Raw genomic sequence first — 22,585 nt, forward strand, 5'->3', positions numbered from 1 at the left:
CAGAAAGAAACAGAGCCCAATACGTGCACATGCACACACACACCCCCCTCTGAAACAAAGACTTCCCAAATTGATACTGACCATACTACATGCAATGCATTCTGATTTTAATAACTAATGACACTCCACTAAGTTAATTTCCTGAACCACTACTAATAGGCTTAGAAAACAGGTGAGGCACTGATCCAGGGCTGTAAGGTGAGTTACCTATGATTTCCCATTTACTTAGAGGTAGAGCTAAAACAAAAACACCTTACCATACTATATTCAAGCAAAGAGCTGTTACCTTCACACATTTCAGCAAGTTTCTGGCCAATCTTAAGAGAGCCCCAAAGATAACTCAGGTGTTAGACCCTGCTATTTAACATTGGCAAGGGCCAAGACTTTTAAAGCCACTTCAGGACCACTTAAATGGAAACCCAAATCTGCTAGGGATGGTGAATGAACCTGAATGGGAGACCCTGTGGAGCTTGGGTCTGAATTACCAACAGGCAAGACTGAACTGAATGCACGAAATAGGATCAGAGTCATGTTTGTTTCAGAACACTCCTCTTACGTTCTTCTCACTCACTCTGAGGAGTAACACCATGCATACGATTTTGTGGTCAACGAGCAGTATTTATGAAAGTTCAGGGTCAGTAGGGGGAGACACAGCTTCAGTGCCAGCCTGCCCCGCAAAGAGCCACTAATCTAATCTGGGAGCTGAGGATAAAGGGTTCATTAATGAGATCAGGTATGAGTTGGGCTCAGAGAATAAGGAGGAAGAATTTTAAAGGGTTCATGCTGAGTAGCTGCTGGGGCGGGGTGGGGGGATGTCGGGAAACAAAGTAGGGGATCAGGTTTGGAGGGTGGGGAAGGTCAGAAGAAGGAAGGTAAAAAAAATAGACTGGTTCATTTTGGTAGTTGATAAATGTACATTTGATACATTTGGAGGCACTTGTTACAAAGAAAAGCCAGGCATTTGACTTCAGGGCAACCCCCTTAGGCAGGGTAAAGCCCCTCACCGTGACTTTCATGATCAGGAGCTCCAATGTCCTCAGGTGAGGGGTCACCCAGCAGGTTCCCTGGCACTTCCTAAATGTTCAAAGTGACTGATATTAACCTGCAGTTTTTAAGCTGATTCAATGTACCTCGTTTAGACTTTTCCCACCAACAGAGTTCATCGATGGCTGTCAGAACTTCCATGAAATATAAGAAGACGAATGGCATGTGAGGATGAGATGGCTGGACAGCATCATCGACTCAAAGGGCATGAGTTTGAGCAAACTCTGGGAGACGGTGAAGCACAGGGGAGCCTGGTATGCTGCGGTCCATGAGGTCACAAAGAGTCAGATATGACAGGGCCACTGAACAACAACAAATGACAAGTGAGAGGTAAGAAAGAGAAAATTAAGCCGGTGTCACGTCTACAATTTCCAGAGGGCTTAGAAGGCAGTACTCGGCACGCCTCCAGAAGGTGTGCAAGGCTTTATGGAATGGAGGTCCCGTCCTATCTTCATTAGTGCCCCCAACTCACTTCCCTGGACCCTGGCTTTCCCTTTGCCTACTCCCTCTTTATTTTACCTATTTTCACTACATAATATGTATCTCTGTAACCTTCCTTGTTGTTCAGTCACTAAGTCATGTAAGCTCCCTTAACCCCCTTTAAAAAAAAAAGGTGAGGTGTACGCAAATAAACTACATCACATGTGGATGCCAAAAGCTTTCTGGCAAAGGAATATATAACTGCAATAAACTCTCGAATATTCAGCTTATGTAGTGTGACAAGATGCGACCGTTGATATTTAACAATGAACACTTGGCACCACTCTGAGAGTCTTCTTTCTAAAAGATCGATGGGATACAAATACTAACCCACTTTAAGTCAGAGAGCAAACCCTTTTAAGTGTAAGAAGATATGGCAGCCACACAGAAACATTTGTGAAAGGGGTGGGGTAGTGGATACCGCTAAGGAAGAAGAAAGGACTTTCCAAAAACCACTGCACTGGCAGAGGAACGGCGGCAACTTTAACAGAATGGTCTTTATGGACCCTTCTGGGTGATAAGAAATGTAAATGTGAAAATAAAATATAAAATTTCCCTTAAACATTTAAACAGGCAGCCTACAAGTACAGCTCTGCAATGTCAGAAGTTCACAACGGCGAGGCTAGAAAACATCAGAAAAATTATGATGGCTCCCAAAGACAACTCTCGATAACTGAAAAGGACATTTCCGGCAGTGCCAGAATGCCTAGGATCACGAGCTGAGCTGAGCACTGGAATCCTGGCCATCAATACGTGCTTCACACCTTTCTCGTGGGAAACTTTCAAGGTCAACTGATTCTTTAACTTCACCATCTTTCTCCGGTGAAGTAAAAAATTTTCAGTTCCACCATTACCCATGTTTCCTAGGACAGCCCAACATGGATGTCCTACATCAGCGCCAGCTGCTGTAACAAGCAGGAAGGCCCAGCGGAGCCCTCCACAGAGGACTGAAGAAAATAATAAGGGGTCTCTACATGTTTACCACAAAAGCACAAGAGTTAGTAAGAATCCTTGAGGGATACGATGTTATTAACTACTGCACTAAATACTGAGCTTCCACTCCAGTTATTTGGAACATAATTAGGATGAGTGGGTGCAGGTCCCTTAGGAATTGGAGGCAGTCCTCTGCTTGTTTTCACCTAGCTGAATTTATTTGGGAAATGCATACCCTGTAAACAAATGTTGTTTCTAGAACATTAAACATTGTTGTATTCCTGAAATCTAATACTAAGAAAAAAGAGAAACATAAGTTTATTTGCTGGAGAAGGGAATGGCAACCCACTCCAGTATTCTTGCCTGGAGAATCCCATGGACAGAGGAGCCTGGGGAGCTACAGTCTATGGGCTCACAAAGAGTCAGACACGACTGAGTGACTAACACACACAAGCCTCTTTGCTATCATCTGATTTGGGTCTTAAGAAATATCTTTCTATAAACAAACACCATGAAAAGTGCTACTGCTTAATATATTTCTTTTAATTAGGTTCCCAAGCAATAGTTCGTAAGACACAGATTCTGTAGAGAAACTCTGAAAAACTCCTTTAGACCGAGAGAGAAAAGGACTCCTTTACATGAACCAGACATTTTACCGTGTGTGATAAAACTTTGAGTGAGCACAATTTTTAAATTCCAGGTTTTGGCCCCACTGGGGGAAGAAATATAATGCATTCAAGCAAACAAATACACGAGGCACTTCATAATTATCTGAGAGCTCTTCTGTTTACTGCATCTGCTTTGCCAATTAGGTACTTCAGATTTACCAGTAGAAATCATGCTAAGCAATGGTGAACGAAATACAAAACGGGCTTTAAAGCTGCCATCATTCCCTGGTGAAGCCATTGATTGAGAAGATAATTTGCAAGGGTATTACGTTTTCAGATATTCGATGCCTGCACAAATTTAAAGATTGAAAAACGGTCTCAAACATTTGAAAACCACCGGGGCAGCCTCTGACATTGTGCAATACCAAGGCGACCAAAGCAGGAGAGATCTTATAAATGCAAGAAGGTCACGCTGAGCCTGGCTGGTGGAAGACAGGGTCAAGGCGCCTCTCCCGTCCCTGGTCTGCAAGTAAGCAAAGCTCTCAGGAAGTTCTTCCAAATCTTTAGATTCTGAATTCAACCAACTTTCCCCGCCGTGTTCTACGCACAGATTAATAAAACGTTCATTCACTCCATTGGCCTGCTAGCAAAAGGCAGCCTCCAACCGCCGGATCCCGCAGAGGCGCCGGGGGGCCGAGAGCCAGGCGGTTCGGCCCCTCTCCCCGCGCCCGGCCGCGGGAGCGAGCACTCCATCCGAAAAGCCCGCCGCCCGGACGCGCTTCGCAAACAAAAACCAGCCGGCGGCCCACGGGCGCCCGCGCCGCTCGCGCCCGCGCTCCCCCGACGCGGCCACTCCCCGCACGCGCATCGCCAGGCCGCCACTCACCCAAACACTCCCACTGGCTCGCGCGCACACTTGTGTCCGCACACCCACGCCCGCACCCCCAGCTCCCCACCACACGTGCGCGCTCTCCCGGACTCGTCCCTTTCGCACCCCACGCTCCCCACGAACACGCGTGGGCACACCCCACCCAGACACACTCGGTAAACACGCCGGGACCCACGCGCACTCACGCGTCAAAACACACCGGGCCACTGCGCTCTCTCCATCAGCTCGCGCGCCCCCCCCACCTTCCCACTCACTCCGTAAACACCCGTGTTTGCGCCCCCGCCCCGCAAACATGCGCACGCCCTCCCCCTGGCTCCATCCACACAAGCCCCGCACGCTCATCCAAACACCCCCTCCCGCACGCTGGCCCCGTAAACACTCTCGCCGGCCCCCACGCGCACTCGTCGTCCAAACACACTCCTCCCTCCCGTGAACACGCGCGCCCCTCCCACGCCCTCCCCCTGCGCCTCCACAAGCGCGCGTGTCCTCGCACCCGCTCCTCCGACACGCTCCCTCCCCCAACTCCGCGTAAACACGCGCGCCCCCGCCGCGAGCACGGGTGCTCCCCACGCCCCGGCCGCGGCGCGCGCCCGCCCCCAGCCCCGCCCCCGCGCGCTGGGCCGCCCCGCGCGCCCCCGTCGGCCGCCGCCCTCGCCCCGCACGCGCCGGGCCGACTCTCCCCTCGGCCGCACGCACACTCACTCGGACTTGGTAAGCACGGCCAAAGCTCCGTCGGGCTGGCGCCGAGCCGCCTCTGTCTTCCTCCTCCTCCCGCGCGGCCCCGCCCGGCCCGGCCCGACAGCCCAGCCCTGCCCCGACCCGCTCAGCTCCACACGCCGCAGCTGGAACGACTCGAGCTCCGGGTACCGTTGTCTCCCCGCCACAGCCCGAGTGCACCGCCCGGGCCAATGGCGGGGCGCGGCGGTGAGCTCACCGGCCTCGGCCCCGCCCTCCTGGCCGCGAGGACCAGTCGGAGAGCGCCACGTCACCCGGAGCCGGGCAGAGGCAGGTGTGGGGCGCGGAGCCGCTCGGCGCGGGGACTGCGCCGGAACTGCGCCCGAGCCGCGCGGCGCCGCGCTGGACGGCGGCGGGCCCGGCCCGGAGGGTGCGGGCGGAGCGCGGCCCCGCGGCTCCGGGCGCGCCACGACCCTTCGCGAAGCCGCTGGGCACCCCCAGTCCAGGTTCCAAGAGACCCGCCAGCCGGGTGGCCGAGGTCCACTCGAGGGCAGGGACGACTCCGAGCCCGACGGCCGCGCCCGCTCCCCCGGGCCCACGGCCCCCGGAGCTCGTGTCGCGCGGCGGGGGCGCTCGGGCTGCGTGTTCCCTGCTCCCGGAGCCGCCCTGCACCCGGCCGCCGGCTCCGAGCCCCGGGGCGCCGTCGGGTCTGCCAGGAAGCCCCGCACCCAGTAGCCCTGCGTGCGCGGGCTCCCAGCGCATCCCAGGCGCACCCTGCGGCGGCGGCGTCTGCAATGCAGCCCCGGGAGGAGCCGGCGCTGCGCGGCGAGCAGGGGAGCGCGGAGGGCTGGGCGCGAAGGAGGGGCGCGGCCACCGGCCGACGGCTGCGGACGCGGGACAGCGCTCAGGAGGCCGCCGGGGCACTTGGGCGGGTCCCAGACCCGCAGTGCGGAGGGGCTCGGGTCGTCGACCAGGGCGGGGCCGGTGCAGGACGGCTCCCGTGGGAGTTCAGGAGCATCCGAGACGCCCATTTCGGTGGCACAGCGCCCGACCTCCTTAGCTGGAGTTCCAGGGCCTCCGCCCATCCCTCGACTCTAACCCTGGTGTCCAAAAGTTCTGGCTTCGGCTTTCTCACTTGGATACTTATGCATAATATCCTCTCGCTTCCCGCCTCAAGCCCAAGTCACACCTCTCCATTAAGACTCAGGTTTCCAAGCAGCCTTCCCAGGCATCTCAGATGGACAGCATCACCCCTTCTGCTTTCATTTAAATTAACCCCACCCACGGCCTTGCACAGAGAAAGTGCTTGACCCACGCAGGCTTGTGATGAGCCCATCTTCTCCTTTTTTCTTCATATTCTTAATTATCTTAAAAATTGGTTATGTCTCCTCTCTGCCATCTGGGTTAAAAAGAGTCGCAAAAGATGGGGGCGGAGTCTCTTTTTTCTGAGCCTACCCAAACACACAGGAAAACAACCAGAGAAATTTGCACAACCCTCGAGACTGTGTGGGCTTCCCTGGTGGGTCAGCGGAAAAGAATATGCCAGCCAATGCAGGAGATCTGTGTTCGATCCCTGGGTCGGGAAGATCTCTGGAGAAGGAGATGGCAACCCGCTCCAGTATTCTTGCCTGGAGAATCCCAGGGACAAAGAAGCCTGGTGGGCTATAGTGCATGGGGTCCCAAAGAGTCGGACATGACTTAGTGACTAAACAGCAGCAAAACACACACAAAAACAGCCAGAGAATTTTGCACAACCCTCAAGACTATACAACCAAAATAGAGTTCTCGTTTAGAGACCAAACCAAGGACATCTTTTGGGGGTGGGTGGGCTGCCTCCATCCTGTGCCACGCCTCTGAACCAGGAAAGCTAGCAAGTGGATTATGGCCTCACTCTTGGGGGCTGACCACTGACTAAACCCCAGCGGGTCCCTCACCTGCTCTGGCAAAGTCAGAACACTCTTGAGCACTCACAGTCCTGCTCCAACAAGTCCTTCATACTCACTCCTACCCCCATTGCCTGCCCCCTGCTCTCACCACACTGGACCCCTGCACTTCCCAACTGTGCTTATGTGCCTTCTCCCCTTTATCTGCTAGGTGCATTCTTATCCATTAAGGCCTAACTCAAATCCCCAGGCTGCTCTCCACAGAGCAGCCCCAGGATCATTATTATGCACCACTATTTCAACACAGGGTGAGCAGGTTCTATTTGTTTCCAGGGGAGGCAATGTAAGGGTAGTAGCTGGGGACAATGTTAGTTAGATTTCCCCTGCTTACTAACTGTGCCTTCCTATCTATGGGTGAGAATTAGATGAGCTAGTAGATGTAGGATGCTTATATCAGTGCCTGGCACTTGAGGTATACTTATTAAAAAGTTAGCTCTCTCTATGCTTTTAGAACATCTTGGGGTGGTGGATAGTGACTGCAAGGAGAGGGGGCTTCTGAGTTTCTGGTGATGTTCTCTTGATCTGGGCACTGGTTTTAGATTGTGAAAACTCATTGAGCTGAGTTTCACATACTTATGATATATGCAATTTCCACATGTATATTGTACCTCAACACATGCTAAGCCTGCTAAATTGCTTCAGTCATGTCCGACTCTTTGAGACCCCAGTGGACTGTAGCCCGCCAGGTTCCTCTCTTCATGGGGTTCTCCAGACAAGAATACTGGAGTGGGTTGCCATTTCCTACTCCAGGGGGTCTTCCTGATAATAAGTATTTTTAAAAGTTAGTTATTACTAGCTAAGAAAGAGACACCGCTAATCTCCTTGAGAACAGGAATGGAATCTCAACTTATCCTGGCACCTTGCACAGCATCATGCATACTGGAAGGACCCTGCTAATAGGTGTTGAATTGCTCTGAGTGAACTGGGAGCAACAGAGACCAACTGGGGAGGTGGGATCACAAGGGGCAACACCTGCCTTTATACTTGACAGTGCAGGGAACTCAGGATGTTGGGTCCAGGTTTAGTTACCTGGACCCCAACTAAAGAGAACGCCTCTAGTCTTTTCTATCTTTCATGTGGGGAAGTTGGTTTTTACTTCCTGCCCTCCTTGGATTTGCTTTTAAAAAGATGGAAGTTCAGTTCTGGTTCAGACCTGGCCATCCCCACTGACTGCCATGACCCTTCACCCTTCCTGCAGCAGCCCATGTCCACCTGGCATGAAAGAAATGTTTATCCAAGTATCCATGGCTATGGATGCTTCAGCACATTGGCTGTGCCCTGGTGTCAGAGTCAGGGACAGCAGCCTGGAGCTCTCTTTCAGGCAGCCCGAGGTAACATTTCTACACTAGGAAAGTCCCCTTACTTTCCTCTGCTGGGGTCACCCACTTCCTGGAAGATCTCCTCTCCTTCCCCTCTAAATCTGTCTCAGGGTAGAGGCCACCAGAGCAAGCGTCCTCCATGGGCCCATGCCTGGAAGGCAGACAGAGTTGGGGGGTGAGCTGGATGCTTCCAGAGCAAGCTCAGAGCTTGGGCAGCATACTGGATCCAAGTACCCACAGGGTATTCATGCTCTGTTCCAGGTTAGGAAATGACAGGGTAAGACAGGCCTGTGCTTCAAACAAATTCTTCCACTCAGTTTTTATGGGGCTTTGCATTTACCTGAGTCCGTTTTTTAAATAGTGAAGAAGAAATCTTTGTTCAGTGATTAGTTCACTTGGCAGCATCCAGACCAAGTGCAATTGTTGCATCTTAACACATTATATTTTTGCTTCAGTATTCTTTTTTAACATTTTATTGACCAGGGGCTTTTTACAGAAATTAACACCTGTGACCAATGATTTGTTATGTAAGTGAATATTGAAATGTCTCCGGTCAATAATGTCCAAGTAACAAAAGATTTATTAACATGTATCTGGTCAATAAGTTGTTTAAGCAGAAACCTAACCTCTGCTGAGGGTCTCAGGAGGAACCAAAGGGAAACATCTTGCTGCAGGCGAGGATAAAGGGAACTACAGTTTGCTGGGTGCCTGACATCTACCTGCTACTCACTCACATACACTGCTGCTGTTTCTCCCGCGAGTTGGATATCGTCCAGAGGCGGGGAAATGAGACTTCAAGGAGTTAGATAACTTGCCTAAAGTCATAAAGATGGTAAGCAGGAGATCTGGGTTTCAAGTTTCAAACCTGCACTCATCCTGCCCCTCTGATGGTTCTCCCAATTACCTGAAAACTCCTGCCATCATTTAGATTCCTGTTAAGAAAGCAGTCTGGGAAAGTTCTAAGGACCAGGACCTGTCCACCACATTCTTTTCTTCAGCCCTGGCAGCTGTGAGAGCTTGTTTAAGTCAAGAGGTAAACTCTACTGGGTCAGGTACCTGAGTGACTGGGGTGAGTGGGGCTCTTCTTACCAGTTAGCATTGAACTTGAGCATGAGAGAGAAATAAATCACTTCACCTTGGGTTGTCTGTTACTGCAGCATAACCTCACCTCTCCTATCGCATAAGAAATCAAATATGTTTCTGTACATATTAACTTCTAATAAAAATAATCAAATAGGAGTCTTCCCAAAATAAGTGATCACTTAAAAATAAGTACAAGATGCATAAACAGTACATCTTTAAGGCCTTAAGAAATAAAAAAGTAGTTTTAGAAAACATGGGCAAGAATGACAAAATAATTCAGTGAAGAAAGAAAGCCTTATATGTCTTTTCAACAAATAGGTCTGGGGCAATCAGATGTCCCCATATAAAAGAATGAAGTTGGGCTCCTACCTCACACCATATGTAAAAATCAACTCAAAATGGATCAAAGACTTACATGTAAGGACCAAACTACAAAATTCTCAGGAGAAAATGTAGAGGTAAATCTCCCAGTCTTTTGAATTTGGCAGTGGCTTCTCAGCTATGGCATCATATGCCTGAACAACCAAAAATAAATCAATAAATAAATTGGGCTTCATAAAAATTAAAAACATTTGTGCTTCAAAAGACACCATCAAGAAGATGAAGAAAACAAAGTGAAAAAGACAATTCACTGAATGGGGAAAAGATTTGTAAATCATATATGTGATAAGGAAATTCTATCTAGGATATAAAAAGACTTCTTACAACTCAAGAATAAAAAGAAAGCCTAATTTTTTTAAAATGGGAAAAGGATCTGAATAGATATTTCTCCAAAGAAGAAAAACAAATGGCTAGGTGAAAGAAGCCAGGACTGACACCTGCTCCAAAGAAGAAAAACAAATGGCTAGGTGAAAGAAGCCAGGACTGACACCTTCAAGGGTGGACCTTGAAGACACTATGCTGAGTTGAAAGGAGCCAGTTCAAATGATATGACTCTAGGATAGGGAGGTTTATAGAAATTTGGAAGTAGATGCATAGTTGCCATAGGCTGGGGGGAGGGTGGGGGCTTGGGGGAAGGAGCCTAGGGGCAGTGGGACAGGACTGTTATGAGTAAAGGGGTTTCTTTTTGGAGGAATGAATGGTTTCAAAAATTGAGTAGTGGTAATGACTGTACAACCCCATGAATAGACTAAAAACTTTGAATCGTACACCTTAAGTGGGTGAATTGTACAGTATGTTAATTATATCTCAGCAGAGCCAACTCATTGGAAAAGACCCTGATGTTGGGAAAGATTGAGAGCAGGAGGAGAAGGGAGCAGCAGAGGATGAGACGGTTGGATGGCATCACTGACTCAGTGGACATGAGTTTGAACAAATTCTGGCAGATACTGAAGGACAGGGAAGCCTGGCATGCTGCAGTCCATGGGGTTGCAAAGAGTTGGATACAACTTAGTGACTGAACAACAAAGAGTTGTAAAACACAAACACAATAAGAGGAAGAGAAGAAGAATGAAGCTTAAAAAGAATCAATGGATTAACTTTAGAAGAGAAGACCGAGTGATGGAAAAAGGAAAACTGAGGTCAGGAGAGTCTGATGACTGACCCTTGGTCATTGGGTCCCCTCCTGCTCACTGAGTCCCCATGTCCAGCTCTCGGTGGGATATGGTGGTGATGGAGAATGTGGATCGAGAGGCCGGGCCAGGTGATTGCTCAGTGAGGAGATAAGACAGATATAGGAGAGGCGCTGAACACCATGAGGACCCCCCGGGGCCTCCGAGGATGGCCTCAGAAGAGGGTTCATTTCTAGTTGTGCTTCTGAAGGATTGTGAAAAGACCAGGGGTGAGTCCATCCAGTTCCCACTTGCTTTGACTGCCTCCTAGACAGCAAGGGATCCTGGAGAGAACCATGCCCTGAACTTGGGGTTCCTCTTGGAGAAGTCCCTATAGACCAGGGTTCTCCATCAAATGGTTGGCTGATTCAGAGGTGAAGGCGGGCTTTCAGAGAACAGTAAACACTTCAGCTGAGTTGCCACTGTCCTGGTCAGGCCCCTGAACCTTCCATGGGAGGGAGGCGCTGGGGTGGGGGAAGGCAGCCTGGACTGTGGTTCCTGCCTCACCACTAAGTACCTGTGTGCCAAGCTCCTTACTTTTCCTGTGCCTCAGTTTCCTCTTCTGCAAAATGAGATCTAAAGCCGTGCAGATGGGGTCCTGGAAGGTCCAGCAGAACCTGACAGAGCGAGGGCCCCTGAGCTTCGGCTGCAGGGACCATTGGATTTGAAATGACCAGTCCTGTGAATGCAGCTGCTTGTGTGAGCCCAGGCAACCCACAGCATGGAGGACACTGATGCAAGCATGCTTGCTGTTTTGAGCCACTCAGCTTTGGGGTGGTTTGTTACACAGCATTAGATTACTGTAGGGGACAGTTGTAAGAGACAAGATGTTTGCTACCTGGGCAAACCATGCTACCACGATCGGTATTAGCCCAGGAAGGCTGTCAGTGCTAATCTAGAGGGAGGAAGAAGTTCATTAGCCATCAGCCTAGGAGCTTGAAGGTCTCTCTTAAGGACTGTGATGCAGGAAGAGACTCCAAAGAAGCTGGGTGAAAGAAACCACCTTCGTGCATTCTCCTTGGTGGCTTATACAGGCCCATCCATAGTTATATATGGATAATATATAATCCCTCTGTGCCCAGCCCCAAGATGATACATGTGCCAGATGATAAACATCATGGCTAGTCTCCTATCAGAGTAGGGGACATGCAGAGATGTGCTCAGCAGCAGAGTCAAAAGATGGATAATCCGACGTACACTCAGGAAGTGATAACGTGCAGTGATAAAGCACCCATTCAACGGGCTTTATTATGTGCAGCCCTGAGCTGTGTGACACAGAACAAGTCACCTGGAGAGACTCAGCTTCCTTGTCAGGAAAATGGGGATGAAACATCTCCTGGAGGCAGGGAGAGGATGAAATTGGATAATGAATGTAAAGTGGGAGCCCAGGGACAGGAGGGCACCTAGTGTGGGCTTCGGGATGAGGACCAAGGCCAGGGCTGGAACTGTGATGGTCTTCATGATACTCTCCAGGGTCTTTTGTTGTGGCAGATTCTTTCCCACCACAGTTTACTACCTCTGTTATTAAAACGAGCTGGAGTGCACAGTTGGTGTGTGAGGGGGCTGGCCCGAAAGCCTAAGGCACAGCTAGGAGTCACAGATGGAGGAGTGGGACCTCTAACCAAATCCTATTTTGTAGTCATTCAGGAAGAACTGGGGCAAGAGGACCCAGACCCCTTAACCCATGCCAGCGTGGTTCATAGTTCCACCCAGGCCTTCTACCTCACCAAGGACCCATCTGCTCTTAGGTCTCTGGGTGAAATGGTCCTCATGGACAAGCAGGTGCAGGCTCCATGGACGGAGAGAGAAGACAGCTCAGTGAGCAGGTGCCACCTGGGGAGGGGAGAGACCTGGTTCTTCCTCTTGAGATGGGAGCTGCCATCACCACCATCATCATCACCACCACCACCATGATCACCACCATCACCATCACTATCATCACCACCACCACCATCACTATCATCACCACCCCACCACCATCATCGCTATCATCACCACCACCACCACCATCACTATCATCACCACCACCACCATCATCACTATCATCACCACCACCACCACCATCACTATCATCACCACCACCACCACCATCATCACTATCATCACCACCACCACCATCATCACTATCATCACCACTACCACCATCATCACTATCATCACCACCACCATCATCACTATCATCACCACCACCACCACCATCATCACTATCATCACCACCACCACCATCATCACTATCATCACCACCATCACCACCACCATCATCACTATCATCACCACCATCATCACTATAATCATCACCACCACCATCATCACAATCACCACCACCACCACCACCATCGTTGCTATCGTCACCACCATCACTATCATCACCACCATCACCACCACCATCATCAAGATAACATTTATTAGGTACCAACTCCATCCTTTGCACATGTTAATTCCTTTCATCCTCACACCAAGCTTGTACAGTGGGTGTTCTTATTACCACAGTTCTACAGAGGAAGAAACTGAGGCACAATGGGTTGAGTAACTTGAGTAACTGGACTGTGCACTAGTGAGCCCCAGAGGCCCCAAGCTTCCATACTCCAGAGCCGGAGCTCTCTGCTTGGCCTCACCTGGAAACTAGGGATACAGCTTCCATGACAGTACAAGCAGGTGAAGGGCCCCTTTTTGGCCAAAGGGTAGGCTTGGCAGCTTGGCTGGCAGGGCCACTGTCCCTTCCTTCCCTAGCTCACTTCCTGAAGCTGTGCTTGTTAACACAACACCACTGTTTGGTGCCAGGAGTCTGGGTGGCACATAACAGACACACTCAAGGAGACAGGGTCATGTCTGGCCTTAGAACCCTCTAAGCTGGGCCAGCCAGGCCAGTCTGTGCCTGGGCTTTATTTTAATCCAGAGCCCTAAAACCCCTAGAAGACAGAGTAGCCAAGTGGTGAGTGCTCAACTCAGGAGTCAGAAGGGCTGGGCAGTGTTTCCAGCTCTGACACTTTGGAAAGGCTTTCTTCTCTAAGTCTCAGTGTCTTAATCTATAAAACAGGGATGATTATAGGAGCTGTATCCCAGGGTAAGCTCGAAGCCTGGTGCCCAAAAGGTGTTAGCCCCTTGTCTTAGCTAAACAACAGGGCAAGGTGACTTGACTAGTCCATACCTTGGCCAAGGGAGCTATAAAACTCAAGCCCAAGCCAGCAAAACTCCAGCTGAAGCCCCTGGCCTGGGGGTCTGAGTGTCAGGCCCTCCATGGAGTCCCAGAGGGCAGGCCTGGGGCCTTGGCAAAGCCCTCACAGCAGGGATGAAATCCTCTTCATGCAGGATATCTCAATTTTGGAGAATGGCTCTTTTATGGGCTGAGTAGTGTCTCCCCCTCCTCCACCTCCCACCAAATCCATAGATTGAAGCCCTGATTCTCAGGACTTCCGATTGTGACTGTAGTATTTGGAGTCAGGGTCTTTAAAAAAGTGATTAGATGAAAAATGAGGCTGTTAGGGTGGAGCCTAACCCAATGTGGCTGTGTCTTTACACAAAGAGGAAATCTAGACTCCCAAAGAAACAGCAGCGGTGAGCACACTGAGAAAAGGCCATGTGAGGATACAGCAAGAACGAAGTCATTTAGCAAGACAAGGAGAGAGGCCTCAAGAGAGACCAAATCTGCGCACACCTTGATCTCAAACTTCTAGCCTGCAGAACTGTGAGAAAATAAATGTCTGTTATTTCAGCCATTAGGTCTGTGGTACTTTGTCACCTGGCAGTAACAAAGACAAACTGACGAAGACAATCTTTGTCTTCTAAGCTCAGCTCCCTACATATCCATGCATCTCTTTACCTGGCTGAGGGGTTATAGACCTTCAGGTGCAGAACTCTATGGGAATGAGATGGTTAGATAGCATCACCAACTCAATGGATGTGAATTTGAGTAGACTCCAGGAGATAGTGAAGGATAGGGGAGCCTGGCGGGCTCCAGTCCATGGGGTTGCAAAGAGTCCAACACGACTTAGTGACTGAACAACAACAACAGCAACTGTGTTCAAGGTCACCTTTGCCAAGTCAGGTTCCAACCCCACCCTCAGTGGATCCTTCCAGGGAGGATCTTGGGAAGTTCCAGGCTTTGGGGTCCCGAGAGCATCACAGGCACTTTCCAGGCTGCGGATGGCCTCTCTACCATGCACCCTACTGCCCAGTGGAGTCAAAATGAAGAATAGGTATGTCAGGACTTCCCTGGTGGGCCAGTGATTAATTAACAGTCTGCCTTGCAGTGCAGAGGACACAGGTTCGATCCCTGGTCAGGGAAGTAAGATCCCACATTCCTTAGGGCAACTAAGCCTGTCCTGCAATGAAAGATCCAGTGTAACGCAACAAAGATCCTGTGTGTCACAACTAAGACCCAACACAGCCAAATAATAGCTATTTTTTAAAAGAAGAATAGGAGTTTTTACCCAAAAGGCACACTCAAAGTACATTTATTAAAACTGCTTTGCTGTACTTTTGTTTATGAACAAGATACTATTCATTTTTTAAAATTTGATAATCTGATTAAAGAGAAATGAGCATATTCTCTTGAAGGTGACAACAGAGTCAAAAGACCAGGTGTCTACACTGAAGACCACTTTGAAATCACCATCCTGACAACTGCTGTGACCAAACCCTGAAACTTCGGCATCAGTGGTAACAGGAGTTGGGAAGCCCCCCATTTAGAGAAGCAGCTTCTTACAAATAACAGATCATTACCGAGGTCACTAGTGGAGGCTTGTCAAATCAAAAGGGAAAGCACAATGAGAGGCGGGTGCATTTTAAGCTACAGCCATCTCTGAGAAGGGGAGCTGACACTGAGCTCAGGAAGTTTTAGACACCTTAGGTGCTAAACACTGCTACTGAGAAAAACAAAAACAGCGGCCAAGGAAAAGCACAGATGTGTTACACACAGGTGTGTGCGCCCCCCCACCCCCCAGGCTGGGCTCTCTGATACCCTGGTTGGTCCCTCACGGTGCAGCCATGGCCCCACGCAGGCCTGCAGCTCACCAGCTTCTGGACCACTGATGCTGAGTCAGCAGCCCCTCGTTTGGCCCTGCTGCCTGGTGGGCCTGAGAAGTACCATCCTCATCAAAGTGAAACCCCCTGGGATGCTTTCCTGAGAAATGCAGCCCCACCCAAGGATCCTCCACGCTTTAACTCGCTTTCAAGTAACTTAACGTCAGGGCCTTTCAGCAGATATAAAATGAGCCCCTCTTCACCTTCTTAATGGGAATCAAACCTGAGGATGCTGGGGAAGAAATGATGTCTGTGAGCACAGTCAGGGGACCTGGAGGTTCACATGTCCTGCTACACGACTGCTCTCTGCTCTAAGTTTTCTATTTTCCTGCTACTTTTCCAAAAAAATGAAGTGAAAGTGTTAGTCGTTCAGTTGTGTCTGACTCTTTGCAACCCTATGGACTGGCCCACCAGGCTCCTCAGTCCATGGAATTCTCCCGGTAAGAATACTGGAGTGGGCAGCCATTTCTTTCTCCAGGGGACCTTCCTAATCCAGAGACTGAATCCAGGTCTCCTACATTGCAGGCAGATTCTTGACCATCTGAGCCACCAGGAAAGCCTCGTGATAAATGCACCAGCCATCTCCAAGTTCCAGGGCACTGGGGACTTTGAATGCGCCAGGCCCAACCTCATGGGGCATGTCTACACCACTTCTTGGAAGGCCCTGCTCAGTGTCCCTGGCTTTAGCTTATTCCCCAGGGGCCCAGGCCAGGCCTTCTGATGTCATAATAAACATCATCAAGCTTATAAAATTAGAGCATTGATGCATTTTTTATGTCTTAGAATCACACTGAATTGTTAACATCATAAAGGATGGCTGAACGCTGCATCCATGTCTTCCTTTTCTCTTAAAGGTGAATTATTGAGCAGAGATGCTCTTTGCTCAGGCCCCCAACCCAGGTCTGAGATTCCTGTCTACACCTGGGTGGTCAGATCCATTTGTAAGGTTAGATCCATTTCTATCAGTGTTGGGGGAGGGAAAGGAGCACTGTTGGAGGAGGGGGCACTGGTAAGGGGACTTCCTCCAAGCTCCCAGCCCCCAGTGCAGGAGAAGGAGATGGGGAGAGCATAGGGGAGGGAGTTGACTGGGCAGCAGCTCCAAATGGAGCCACTCATAACCATTCAGCAGCAAATGGAGCCACCAGGAGAACACTTTAGTGAGGAGAGAACACTGCTGGAGCGGGGGGTGCTGTCTGCAGAATGGAGACGGGATGAAGGTTCATTTACAGAGCATCACGGGCCATGGCACAGGTGAGCAATTTAAAGAGGTAATTGAGATAATATGTCAGAATAATAACCTTAGCTGTCAAAGGCTCTTAAAATTTCTCATTTGATTTCACATTTAAGTGGATGGATCTGCAATCTAGTGAATTTCACATCCCTGCCCAGGAAATCTTGAGCTTTGCACAGTATTCTCTGCAGAAGACAAAGTAGTTGCCCGAACCATTTTTCATAATAAAATGTGTTCTTTGGCCCGAAAGACTTGCTGAGTGCTACACAAGATCTGCGTATGGGCGACACTTTAAAAACAACAGCAACAACAGCAAAAACCATGTCAGACACATAGCATTTCTTCTCTCAACAAGAACAGCAGAAATGAATTGGTCTGCTGGGGTGAGGAGCAGGAGAGACAGGCAAGAACCAGGTAGGGGCAGAGGAGGGGAGGTGCAGTTCTGCACAGTAGAGATTTTAACCTTGACTGAAGAGAAGACTGGCTTTTGTCCTTGCCTTCTGGGAGGTGAGCTCCATGCCCTTGGAATGCCACACCGGCTGGGAGTGGCTTAGTTTGCCTGAGTCACTGGATAGTCCTATAATATGATTTAAGGTAAGAGCTAGTTATACTGGATAGTTGTGGGGTTGGGGCTGGCCAGTCTAGAAGGATCAACTATGTGATTTAGGGTAAAAGCTTTCAGTCACATGGTATCAGCCAACTCAGGAGAGACTGGAGACTCAAGCTGAGATCAGCCACCTGGGCAGTTGCTCACACATATGTAACTGTTGTTCAGTCACTCAGTCATGTCCAACTCTTTGCAACCCCATAGCCTGCAGCACACCCAGCTTCCCTGTCCTTCACTGTCTCCCACAGTTTGCTCAAACTCGTGTCCATTCAGCTGATGATGCCATCCAACCATCTCATCCTCTGTTGCCCCCTTTTCCTCCTGCCTTCAATCTTTCCCAGCATCAGGGTATTTCCCAGTGATCTTTTTTGCATCAGTGGCCAAAGTATTGGAGCTTTGTAATGGAGCTCCAATACTGTGTGATGGAGCCCCAGTTAAAAACTCTGGACACCAAGACTCAGGGGAGCTTCCTTGATTGGTGATTCTCCATCAGCAGTGTCATACATTGATCCAGGGACATTAATGCTGACCATGACTCCATGGGAGCAGACAGGGGAAGCTGGATGTTTGGTGCCCTCTTGGACCCTGCTCTGCACACCTCTTCCCTTGGCTCGTTTCCATGTGGGTCCTCTTGATGGAATTAACTGTAACTATGAGTATAACTTCAGTTTCTTCGGCATCAATGGTTGCGGCATAGACTTGGATTACTGTGATATTGAATGGTTTGCCTTGGAAACAAATTGAGATCATTCTGTTGTTTTTGAGATTGTACCCACGTATTTTGGATTCTTTGCATTTTGGATTCTTTTGTTGACTGTGAGGGCTACTCCATTTCTTCTAAGGGATTCTTGCCCACAGTAGTAGATATAATGGTCATCTGAGTTAAATTCACCCATTCCAGTCCATTTCAGTTCACTGGTTCCTAAAACGTCAGTGTTCACTGTTGCCATCTCCTGCTGACCACTTCCAGTTTACCTTGATTCATGGACATAACATCCCAGGTTCCTATGCAATACTGTTCTTTAGAGCATCCGACTTTACTTTCACCACCAGACACACCCACAACTGAGTGTCGTTTCCACTTTGGCCCAGCTTCTTCATTCTTTCTGGAGCTATTTCCTTGATCTTCCCCAATATCGTATTGGACACCTACTGACCTGGGGAGGGGGGTGGGCTTGTGAGTATAACAGCTTTCACGGGCTCTAGGAGTCCTGTCAAAGATTAAAATCAAGCATGGATTGTGAGCTGACCAACTCTTCACACATTCTTTCTACCTATGAAGAGCATTTCTATGAACAAACATCATTTTCATGGTCAGCCCCTGTCAAGTGCTGTCTCTTCCTGATGGAACACAGAAGGACTCCCAGGCCCTCCTACATGCTCACCTAATACTTAGAACCTGCCCCTACAGGTTGCTCATCACACCTACTGTCCCATCTGGCTTGCCTCATGTCCTGGGCCATGCCCTCCCGGAGGCAGGGGCATGCCCAGTTGACCCATAAAGCCCTGAATCCAGGAGAGTGCCCTTCAGTTGGCTGGGACTCAGCAGGTATGAGTGACAATGGGCAGGTGTACAGGTTGCCTTCTGCCAAAACTGCTTCTTCCAATGTGGTTTATGACCTGGTTGAGGGATGAGGTGCTTACCTAAGAAAGTGGGGCCATAAGTGCCAGAGGAGGTGGGTATTGTGAGATCTCAACAGGAGCTTGTACATGAACATGAAGCTGTTGGCATGGGGTCTCGCTGGAATGGCTGTCATTGTCATACCAGAGCATTTTGGTGCACTGAATTCCATGGAAATGAGTGTGGATAGCCAGGTTTTCATGGCCCCCAACTCTGCTACCCACCTACCAACTCATTCATTCATTCATTCATTCACTGACAAGGCTAAGGTGGGGCTGAGTCAGACAATGAGGAAGTCACAGGGGGTCAGATGAGACCCTCCTCCAGACCCCAGGACTGTGACACACCACGCGATGATTTGCCAGGGACCTGTTGGGAAGTCCCCAGTCTCTCTGAGGTCCAGAGGAGAGACGGGTCTGAGTAGCTCAGGGAGGAAATTTACTTTTTCTCTTTTCCAACTCCAGGGAGCTGAGCAGCGAATTCTCTGTTCTCACTAAGTGGCCCCATAAAAGCTCTGAAGGCAGCCTCAAGGACACATTTAATAAAGGTCAAGAATCTGCATTCTTGTCTTAGGTTTTTTTCCTGAAGCTTGTCCAGTGATGGAGAGACCTGAAAGGGGTTGGTGGTGCCTGGTCAGTTCTGGACACTTGCCTCAACTGCTTTTGACATCAGGGGCCATGCAGCCTAAAGCTGGAGTCAGTCAGCAATGAGGACGAAGGTCACAAAAACACCACTGGATGTCCACCCACCCATCTATCCATCAATCTATCCATCCACCTGCCCATCCATCCATCCATCCATTTACCCATCCATCCATTCACTCATCCATCCATCCATCTATCCCTTGAAGAAATACTTATTGAGCAGGTACTGTGTTCATGGCCTCTTGGGGCAAGCTTATAATTAAGATACAAGTCCTTGGCCTAGGGACTCAGCTAGATTCTCCCCTTTGTCAATTTGATTCCCACCCCTTGACCCACTTCTTTCCATGCTACCTTCATGCAGACATGTCACAGACATTCCCTGCCCACATGCTTCTCTGAGCTCTGGATCTTAAGTCCACTGACTTGCTATTGACTTCTCCCTGCAAACTCAGCCCAACTCGTGACAGGTCTTCCTCCAGGGTGAATGACATGGAGGCCCCTTACCTAATCAATCTATGAGTCCTACTGATGCTACCTCCTGAATCTCTCTTGACTGCCCCCTTCTTTCCAGAACCTCCAAGTCCAGCATCATCTCAAAGCTGGAGGACTCACTGGTCTACCCTTGCTTGCTCTGACCCTCCTTCAATCTGTTCTCCATCCAACAGCCAATAGCACTTTTCAAAATGCAAACTTGGCCATGTCTCTGCCCCTCCAGCCCTCCATGGCTTTCCTCTTCTTGGGGATAAAGCCATTATTTCTCATCCTGGCTGGTACCTGAGGGTCCCTCTAACCTGTCTGATCTGATCCCCACTCCCTCTCCACCTCCCGAGCCATCACATGCTTCCTACAAAGCTCCTTCCCACCACAGGCTGTCTGTTCCCTGAGTTTTCCCCCCCTCTTCATGGAGTTAGCTTCTGCTCCTCCCTCAGATCTCAGATCAGGGGTGACTTCTTTAAGAAGTCCCCCCACCCACATACATCTCCTCCTAACCCTCCATCACAAATTCCCGATAGACTTGCTTGTGCACAGGCTTGGTGGTCAGTTCTTTCTTCCTCACAGGGACCTCATCTGTTCTTGCTCATCCATTCCGTTGTTCCGATTCCAGACCTGGCCCAGTATCTGGCATCCAGTGCGGGGTTCCAGCACCAGTTAGTGAATAAATGATAACAAAGAAAGAATTGCTAGGGGAAGAATTTACAAATGGTAGTGGGAAAGCCAAATAAAAAGAAGGTGTCCTGAGTTGGGGGGAGGGGGACAAGGGGAGGGGAAGTCAGCCTTCAGAGCAGACAGGCCTTAGAATAGAAATTTTCAATAGCACCAGAGTTCTTTAAAGTGACCACAGGGTGAGAGGCCAGAGGGAAGAGCATGTGTGAAGAAACATGCCCAGAGGGGAGAAACAGTACAGTGATTGGGGAGGTAGAGAGGAGGGGAGAGCCTTCTGCGGGGGAGAGGTGGGAGAGCTGAGGATAAGGCAAGAAAGATAGGCTGAAATCAGCTTAGGAAGGGTCTTGGGGTTAGACTGCACAGTCGGGATTGCCCCTGACCTTCCCAGATGGCCACGCCCCTCCCCACAGGTGCTGCTGGCAGCCCTGCCTCCCTCTCTAACTCATCATGTGGCACTGGGCTACGGTCACCAGTTTTCAGTCTTCCCCTCCCAGGGGACAGCACCTTGCACCTCACCTGGCACACAGCAGGTGCCTGTCAATCTTTTCTGAACACAGCAGTGAGGTGCAGCAGGGATGGGGGTGGTGCTGGAGAAAGTGGCAGCAAGAATGGAGCCCTCCCAATGGGGAGGCTCCAGCCCTAGGGATGTGACGCTAAAGGCCTGCAGTATAAAAATGGCAAAGCAATGGAAAATGGGAGGAGGAAGCCCTGTGGGTTTTAAAGGTGTTCACTTACAAACTTCTTGGCTTGGTAGAGAGGGGACTGTGGGGAAGAAAGAAGCAGGAACAAAGGATGTTTCTAGCTTTGCAGGCCTCTGGCAGATGCAGCACAATTACAGCAGGGAGAAGAGGCCAGAGGAAGACTCCCATTGTGATGAGGTCAAGAGCAGATGGGTAGGTTGAGAGCCATATGTATGCACTGCTATATTTAAAACAGATAACCAACAAGGATCTACTGTACGGCACAGGAACTCTGCTCAATGCTATGTGGCAGTCTGGATGGAGGGGAGTTTGGGGAGAATGGATACATGGATCTGTATGGCTGAGGCCCTTTGCTTTTGTTGTGTACCGGAAACCATCACATTATTAATTGACTGAGTGTGTGCTAAGTTGCTTCAGTCATGTCCAAGTCTGCGACCCTGTGGACTGTAGCCCGCCAGGCTCCTCTGTCCATGGGATTCTCCATGCAAGAATACTAGAGTGGGTTGCCATTTCCTTCTCCAGGGGATCTTCCCGACCCAGGGATTGAACCCAGGTCTCTTATGTCTCCTACATTGGCAGGCGAGTTCTTTACCAACTAGTGCCACCTGGGAAGCCCCATAACCGGCTCTACTCCAATACAAAATAAAGTTGAAAAAATAAAAAATAAAAGGAGGGTTGATCTGAGGAAAAAAAAAAAGAGAGAGAGAGAGCAGATGGATGGGGTCAGACCACCTGTGTATGATTCTTTCTGCATCACCTGCTCACTGCATGTCTCAGTGTCCTCGTCTATACAATGGGGACTTTGTTGTTGTTTTGTTGTTTAGTGGCCAAGTTATGTCCGTCTCTTTGCGACCCAATGGACAGTAGCCCGCCAGGTTCCTCTGTCCATGGGATTTTCCAGGCAAGAATACTGGAGTGGGTTGCCATTTCCTTCTCCAGGGAAGCTTCATAGGTCGTTGGGAAGTCTGAGTGAGTTAGTACACGTAAACGCTTCATGGATAGGTCCTGGCAGTTGGTGGCACATGGATGTCAGCTACCGTAACCCCTGGCTGGACAGCTCTGTGCCAAGAG

General features: G+C 49.8%; 1 protein-coding gene across 14 annotated transcripts in view; it reads right to left on the bottom strand.

The window, feature by feature from the left end:
* The window catches only part of CAMTA1 (calmodulin binding transcription activator 1), a 993,257-nt gene that overhangs the window by 50,617 nt on the left and 920,055 nt on the right, over window positions 1-22,585 (bottom strand). Inside the window, exon 1 of one of the 14 annotated variants that reach the window (XM_027565023.1) lies at window positions 4,657-4,803. The exons of 12 other annotated variants lie outside the window; for them this stretch is intronic. The gene's annotated coding sequence lies outside the window, so the exon portion shown is untranslated. Of the gene's footprint in view, window positions 1-4,656; window positions 4,848-22,585 lie in introns of those variants that run through there. One more of the 14 variants, XM_027565025.1, reaches the window with a different exon arrangement.

The sequence above is a fragment of the Bos indicus x Bos taurus genome, chromosome 16 (assembly GCF_003369695.1).
Source record: "Bos indicus x Bos taurus breed Angus x Brahman F1 hybrid chromosome 16, Bos_hybrid_MaternalHap_v2.0, whole genome shotgun sequence".
Taxonomy (NCBI): Eukaryota; Metazoa; Chordata; class Mammalia; order Artiodactyla; family Bovidae; genus Bos; species Bos indicus x Bos taurus.